This window comes from Sciurus carolinensis, chromosome 4 (assembly GCF_902686445.1).
Source record: "Sciurus carolinensis chromosome 4, mSciCar1.2, whole genome shotgun sequence".
Classification (NCBI taxonomy): domain Eukaryota; kingdom Metazoa; phylum Chordata; class Mammalia; order Rodentia; family Sciuridae; genus Sciurus; species Sciurus carolinensis.
Window position 1 is genome coordinate 58,461,166 of NC_062216.1, and position 8,853 is coordinate 58,470,018.

At 35.5% G+C, this 8,853-nt stretch overlaps 1 pseudogene; it reads left to right on the top strand.

Annotated features, from left to right (window-relative positions):
* The first annotated feature begins 642 nt into the window (after positions 1-642).
* LOC124982713 (CAP-Gly domain-containing linker protein 1-like) lies at positions 643-6,064 on the top strand (annotated as a pseudogene).
* Positions 6,065-8,853: the final 2,789 nt, after the last annotated feature.

The following is an 8,853-nucleotide window of genomic DNA, read 5'->3' on the forward strand; positions in this document are numbered from 1 at the left end:
TCATTGATAGATAGAATTAATTGTCAAAATCGTTACTTTACTAAAAGCAATGTACAGATTCAATGCAATCTCCACTGAAATATCAATGACATTCTTCACATAACTATAAAAACAGCCCCAAAATTTATATGGAAGAATAAAATACCCAGAATAACCCCAGAAATCCTAAGCAAGAAGAGTCAGGCTTGAGGCATCACAATGCCTGATCCCAAATTTATTACATAGATGTAATAACAAAAATGGCATTTTATTGGCATAAAAACATAAAAAATATGATAGAAATAGAAGACACAGAGAAAAATCCCCATAAATACAATCACCTGATCCTTGATAATGGTGCCAAACATATATTGGAGAAAAGATAGCATTTCAAGCAAACGGTGCTGATAAAATTAAATATCCATATGTAGAAGAATAAAACTAGATCCTTACCTCTCATACTGCACAAAAATCAACTCCAAATGGATCAAAGACCTAGGAATTAGACCAGAAACAGTGAAACTGTGAGAAGAAAACATAGAGGCAACACTGCAAAACATTGGTGTAGGAACCCATTTCCTTAATAAGACTTTTTTAAAACTCAATAAATAAAACCAAAACCTGCTCCCAGCCAAGAAAGGCAGGAAGTGGAAGCCAGCAGCCATGTTGGTAGTGGCTGCTGCTGCAGTGGTGCAGATGGCAGCAACCAGCGGCATTCAAATTAGCACAGTACCTGGTTGGTTGGAGCTCTATTTAAGCCAAAGAGTGACTTCACCATAGAAACACCCACAGTTTTATCAGTGGTTGGGAAATTATATATTTTTTTACTATAGAGGTCTTTCACTTCCTTGATTAGGTTTATTCTTTTTATTTTTACTTTTTTGAGATTACTGCGAATTGAGTAGTTTTCTTGATTTCATTCTTGGCAGAGTCACTATTGAATTATATGAAAGCTATTGATTTTTGTATGTAGTTCTGAATTACCATGAAAATGAGTATAGAAAACTATGTGAGCTGAAGACCCCTAACACAATCCTTAATCCTGGAGTACAGCCTGGAAGACACAAACTGCTGTTGCAATCATAGTAGAAAAATCAATATCTGTAAAAATATCTCAACTTTTCATCCTCAAATACTCAAGAGGAATTTGTGAATGACTTTTAAGTTTGGCAGCATGTTTGGGGGAATGGTAATAAAGCTGAAATTATCTAGGACTTGGAGAAACCCAGTTTGCTCCATGTCAGTGGTCTTGGATTATTTCAGATGAATCCATTGGCAAGACCAATAATTTGGTATCAGGAATTTGCTATATCCAATGTGAACTTTAAAGGGAATATTTACCTGACCTTAAAGGTTAACAAGAAAGGTGCAAGCAGAAAATGAATCCAACAGCCTGCAGATGGCCCATGCATACAAAGCTGTTTCTCCTCTCTCCACTTCTGCAGCCAACATTATGTCCTTATCCCCAGTCACCCCCTCAAATATTCCCCATAAGTCATTTCAGCCAATAGTAAAGGAACATTCAACCACATCTTAGATCAGTAACCTTACAAAAATTGCTACTAAATCAGTTTCCAACCTTTCTCTGGGTGGCTCAGTCAAGAAAGGAGAATTGGAGACAAAGTATTGGTTGGTGGCACCAAGGCTGGTGTAGTCCAGTTTCTTGGGGAGTTCAACTTTGCCAAGGGGGGAATGGTATGATGTAGAGTTAGATGAACCTCTTGGAAAGAATGATACTGTAGTTGCTAGAACAAGGTGTTTTCAGTGCCAACACAAATATGGTTTGTTTACTACAGTCCTTAAAGTTACTAAGATTGATTTCCCTTCCAGTCCATCAGTCAAAACCATGACTGACACAATGAGACACTCAATGCCACCACAATTCCTGCCAGCTTAAAGTACAGTCCATCTGCCTTCTCCCTCCACGTCATGAGCTCCATAGCCTCCTCTGTGAGTAGTAAGCCCAGACGGACAGGACTACATGTCCTGAAATTGGACACCAAGATGAACCAGCTACTAACAATGGTGGAAGCAGCTGACAGGGAGAAGGTAGAGCTTCTCACCCAACTGGAAGGGGAGAAAAGGAAGGTTGAGGACCTTCTGTCCTGGGTTGAAGAAGAATCAATTACCAAAGGTGATCTTCAGATGGCTACAGTGTCAGAAAAGTCATATATAATAGAATGAGAGAAAGACTGAGCATTGAGAGGTCAGAAAGTAGCTGAACTCAGATAAAGGCTGGAGTTCAGTAAGCCTACTGAGGATTTGGATATTTCACTTTCCCTTTTGCAAGAGATACACTCTTTGCAAGAAAAGTTAGAAGTCACCCATAATGATCACCAGTGGGAAATATCTTTTCTGCAAGCACTTTGAGGCATGGGAAGAAACATATCAGGAGATAAAGGCTCTGCACATAGCCACAGAGAAGCTTTCCAAAGAGAATAAGTCCTTGAGGTACAAGTTTGATGATGCCAACAAGGAGAATTAAGATGTGATAGTCCTGTGGAAGTCCAAACTGCACACCGCCTTACATCCCATCAGCAGATGACAAAGGAGCTGAAGGTGTCCTTTAGCAAAGGGTTTGGGGCAGAGATGGCAGAGTTTACTGAGTTAAAGATGCAAATAGAAAAACTGAGATTAGATTACCAGTACAAAATAGAAAATTTACAGAACAAACAAGATTCTGAACAGTCTTCTCATACTAAAGAGTTAGAGGCCCTAAGGACTAAACTGATGAAAGTCATTTAAGAAAAGGAGAACATCCTGTATGTCATCAAATCAAACCTAGAAAAAGCAGAAGACTAGTATCCAAAAGAAATAGAAGGCACTTTAAAAGGATTCAGGAAGGTAAAATAAAGGCTAGTAGCATTGTCAGTGAGCTCCAGAGAGAAGAACTAAGTTTAGTAACCCTCAGAAAAATTTGAGTGATATCAGTTAAGTGAAAGAGTATTTGGATAAAGAATTTCAGATTTTGAAAGAAAAATTTGCTCATGCTTCAGAGGAGGTGGTCTTTATTCAGAGAAATAGGTAAGAAACTGTAAATAATTTATCCCAACAGGAGGAAGAGTTTAACATTCTGTGTTCAGAATTGAAGAAGTTAAGAGAAAATTCACCAGATATGGAGGCAAAATTTAGAGGAATGGAAGAGAAGAGCAGTTGATAAAAGCCAAGGAAAAAAATGGAAAACAACATTGCCAAAGTAAAATGTCAGGAGATAATTCTTCTCAGCTGACAAAAATGAATGACGGATTATACCTGAAAGAGAGATGTGCATAAGACTTACAGCTCAAATTTTCAGAAACTAATGAAAATGCAAGTTTTCTTCAAAGAAGTATGGGGAAAGAACTCTTAAAGTCAAGCAGAGTCAACTGAGAGAAACCAGAAAACATGAGGAATAAAAGAAAGATTAGAAAGAAAAATGTTGAACCTGGAAATAAAGGTGGAAATGGACCACAATCTGTATCAGGATCTGAAACCAGGTAAGAAAAGGTCAGTTCTGAGACAAAACCAAAGCATTAAGAAATTCTGCAGATCCTATAGATGTGCTGTTGGACACAGAGCAGAAACTGAAGACTGCCCAAGGGAATGGAGGCTTGATGCAGGAGATGGAGGAACTGAAAACACAAACTGACAAAACCAAAGCTGTTCAGACTGCAGAAGATGCCATGCAGACAATAGTACCAATGACTAAAGAAGAGACTAAAACTCTGACCTCCTTGGAAGAAAAAAAGCAACCATACATATTTGGAACAAATTGAATACGTTTAAAGAAAACAACTTGAAAAATGTGGAAGAGTTGAACAAACCAAAAGAACTTCTGACTGTAGACAATAAGAACATGGAAGGAGTCAGGAAAGAAATAGCAACCCTAGAGCAGGCAGCATCTCAGAAGTCACAGCAGATTTCAGCATTGTAAGAAGAGAACATCAAACTTCCTAAGGAGTTGGAAAGAAATACAGAAAAGAACGCAAGTCATCAAAAGCTGGAAGAAAGATCTGTGCTCAATAATCAGCTACTAGAAATGAAAAAGAAAGAATCCCAGTGGATAAAATACACAGATTAAAAAAAAAAACTTTCTTACAGAAATCCATCAGTTTTACCAACTAATGCCTTAGTCATAGAGAAGGAGGCAGCAATGGAAAGTCTAAGAAATGAGGTCACAAGAGTTGGGGGAGAAAATGCCTCTGCCACATCTTTGTTCAGTTGTTCAGATTCTGGAGTCCGATAAGGTGCAGCTTGAGCTCAAATTAAAGAACTTGAAGCTTCAACTCAATGTAGGTTGAAGCAGCTCAGTCACTCCTCAGGTAATACTGATATTCAGGGAGAAGAGTCAGAGCACAAGAGAGCCAGATTGACTTCAGTAACAGTGGACCTTCAAAGAAAGAATCAAGACCTTGAGATGAAGGTGGAGATAATGCCAACTTACAAACCCACATAAATACAGTTATCTCATACTAGACTAAAGGTGACATAAATGTACATTGGAGAAAAGAGCCTCTTCAACAAATGGTGCTGGGAAAACTGAAATTTCATATGTAGCAGTTTGAAATTAAACCCCTGTATCAACCTGCGCAAAACTCAACTCAAAGTGGATTAAGAACATAGGCATCATACCAAGACACTGTACCTACTGGAAAAAAAAGTAAGCCCAACTCTCCATCATATTGACTCAGGAACAGACTTCCTCAATAAGACTCATAAAGCATGAGAAGTAAAACAAAGAATTAATAAATGGGATAGTAACAGACAAAAAGCTTCTTCTCAGCAAAGGAAACAATCAAGAACATGAACAGAGAACCTACAGAATGGGAGAAAACCTTTGCCACATGCACCTCAGAGAAAACATTAATATCCAGGATATACAAAGAATTCACAACAATTAACACCAAAAAAACCCCAGTAACTCAATTGATCAATAGAAGAAGAAATATGAATAGTCAAACATATATGAAAAAATGTTCAACATTCCTGGCAATTAGAGAAATTCAAATTAAAACTACACCAAGATTCCATCTCACTCTAGTCAGAATGGCAATTATCAAGAATACACACAAGAATGAATGTTGGCAAGGATGTGGGGGGAAGGAACATTCATACAAGATTGCAAATGGGTGCAACCACTATAGAAAACAGTATGCAGACTCCTCAGAAAACTTGGAATGGAACCACCATTTGATTCAGTTATCCCACTCCTCAGATTATGTCCAAAGGACTTGAAATCAGCATACTTAGTGACGCAGTCACATCAATGTTCATAGCAGCTCAATTCACAATAGCTAGATTGTGGAACCAATCTAGATGCCCTTCAATTGATGAATGGATAAAGAAAATGTGGTATATATACACAAAAGAATATTAATCAGCTATAAAGAAGAATGAAATTATGGCATTTGGATGGAACTGTAGAGTATTGTGCTAAGTGAAATAAACCAGTCCCAAAAAACCAAAAGTGAAATGTTCTCTATGATAAGTAGATGCTAACCCATAGCAAGGGAGAGTAGAGAGGGGAAGTATAGAAGTTCATTGGATTAGACAAATGGGAAGGAAGAGAAGGCAGCAGGGATGGGAATATGAAAGACAGTAGAATGAATCAAACAAACATTTCTATGCTCACATGTGAATACATGACCAATGTAACTCCACATCATTCATATTCAACCACAAGGGGATTAAAGTTGTAATGGGTTGTACCCTATGTATGTATAATATGTAAAAATACATGCTACTGTTGCATATATTTAAAAACAACAAATAAAAAAGAAATATATCCAAAGAAGGAATAATTCAAAATATCAAAATTAAAGTTCTGAAAAAAGAAAGCAGCTCTCAGTGGCAATGGGGATGATCCACACAATTACCATGGGAATGACCAAAAGAAATAGTCCCAACAGAAACCCCACCTCTTCTGTGACATTTATGACTGCTTCAATCTTCACAACACAGAGGATGGTCCCACCCAGGTACACATGTACAAGGACCCTCTTCATTCCATGTATGATGGCCGCTGGAGTGAGGAGGGGCAGTACATTAAGACCTGTGAGATGTTCAGCACTGGGCAACCGACTGCAATGATGAGGGGACCTTTTGATGAGGCTTTGAGGACTGAAAGGGCTTTCTGAGATGCACTAGCACTTAAGCAACTTAACACCCACATTGCATGCACAGACATGAGGAGAACTCCTGTTATTTTACCCCATGGAGAAATCTAAGAAAATATTTTGGTCTTTAACAAATCATTCTTTAGTCTATTCTTATAAGTTGGAAAAATAAATAAGTATTTAGTAGGTGAAATTTCACCTCTAATTTTGTTTCTCTGATTTTGAAGCTTTAAGACTTTGGACCACATGCTGTTACATTTATTGTCCCTAGAAAAACCTCATAGAATAAGCCCTACTCTTACAATACCTTATTTAAGAAACTTTAAATTACACCATTACTTTTTATATTTGCACTAAACACTTCTGGGCTGCATCTGTATATATAGATTGTTTTTGGTTAAGCTTTGACACTGAAATGATTTGCAAAACAAGGTACCATTTTGCATTTTCATTTACTCATTTAAAGTATTTTATTCTTAAAGAAATAACTCAGATCTTTGCCCTGTTATCAGTAGCACTTTTTTTTAGGCTTGACAATACTTAAGTGTGACTATAAATTATGAAGCAGATAAAAGGAAGAGAAAGCTCCAAACTGCTGAGAAGACATTTTATAATTTATATGCTACACCCATTTACTCAACTCTGGTGTTTTCTTTATTTGGTTCTACATAACTTGAGCTTCTGTATGTTATGTGCATATATTTTTTTAGAAAATCTTTGTTTTGGGGAAAACTGTATAAACTGTGTATTTCTTTTCATATTTTCACTTTTATAAAAAAGAAAACACTTGTAACAATCATCAGGAAGTAACAGCTTAGGCCAAAAATAGCATCACGTAGCTTCACAACTATTTTATCTTTTGTTTCTATTTTGCTTCTTTGCCAGATCTAAATTGCTTCCATCTAAATAGCTGGAAAAGCTTCCTCCATATTTTTTCCTTCTCTACTAGATAAACCCAGCAGTGAATTACTAAATCACGATAAAGCACCTAAATTAACCAATCTACAGTCTTCCTTTACAAATGTTTAAAAAAAACTGTTTTCACATGAATGTATGATAAGAGAATCAACATGAATAATTTTGGATTTTCTTATTACAAGATAATAATGTGAAGACCCTCAACATCCAGAATAGCTTATCAACCAGTCTGGATTTATTTATCTTCATTTGAATGTATTCTAGAATATGTAATAAAATTCTAGAAAAGTAATAAAATGTATCTTCCATGCTACATGTATAATGAGAACTTCTAAAATTGTATACATGCCTTGGATGCATTTTGCCCTCAAGATTATAAATTATATGTTTGATGAGTGAATATTAAATATGTTACTCGTTGAAAATTTGGTTAACAGGAACTGTTTCACAAACAGAAAATATATAAAGGAGTATTAATATCTGAGCAAATGAATGTTGAGAGTCTACTTTAATAAATGTCTTATATTATAAAAAATCAAACTGAGAATCAATAATTGGGAAAACAGTAAGTTGAAAAGTTTCTGCACAACAACAACAACAAAATTGTGAAGGAAAAGGCTAGAGAATGGATGAAAATCTTTGCCAGATACTTCTCTGACAGGGGATAATGACCAGAATATATGAAGAACTCAAAAAATATTAACACCAAAACAAATCTAATAATCCACTCAATGAATAGACAAAAGATCCAAAGAGATACATCTCAAAAGCAGAAATAATAATGACTAACAAATATATATATAAACAAATATGTACATATAAATAAATATATATTTATATATAAGTGTATATAAATATATAAATATCCTTAGAAATTGGGGAGATGAAAATCAAAACTACCCTGAGATTTAATCCCATCCTATTTAGAATAGTCACAGTCAAGAATACAAATAAAAATTGCTTACAAGGATGTAAGGAAAAATGGTACACTTACATGTTGTTGGTGGGACTGAAAATTAATACCACTTTGAAAAGCAGAATGAAGATTCCTGAGGAGATTAGGAATGGAAGCATCATATGAACCAGGCTTCCTGCTCTTTGATAATTATCCAAAAGAACTAAAGTCAGCATAATACAGCTATACATGCATAACAATGTTTATAGCAGCACAATCTACAATAGCCAAGTTATAGAACCAGCTTAGATACCCATCAATGGATGAATGGATAAAACAAATGTGGTAAATACACACAATGGAGTTTTATTCAGTCATAAAGAAGAATTATATTATGTCATTGACTGATAAAGGATGGAACTGGTGAACATGATGCTAAATGAAATAAAACAGGCTCAGAAAGTCAAGCATTAATTATTTTCTCTCATATTCAGAAGCTCATATGAAAAGGAAGAAAAAGTCATCTTGGGAAAACAGAAGTGAGATCAGTACACTAGAAGCAGAGGACCAAGGGGGAGGGAAAAGGGAGTGAAAGGGAAAAACTGGGAAAAGAATTGACGAAATTAGGCTATGTGCACATATGAATATATCACAGTTTATTCCAATTATATATATACATATATATGTGTGTATATATATATATATATATGTATGTGTGTATATATATATATATAATATATATATATATAGCTGTAATGCACCAATTAAAAATAAATAAATAGAAGGAAGATCAGTAGACAAGAGGAATAAGACCTGGGAGAGAGAGGAGAGGAAGAAAAGAAAGAAGAAATACTAAGGATCAAAATGGATAAAACTATGTTATGTGCATTTATGCATATGTCAAAATGAACTGCACTATCATGTATAACTAACTAACCAAAAAGAGAAAAAAAAAAACACAAAATA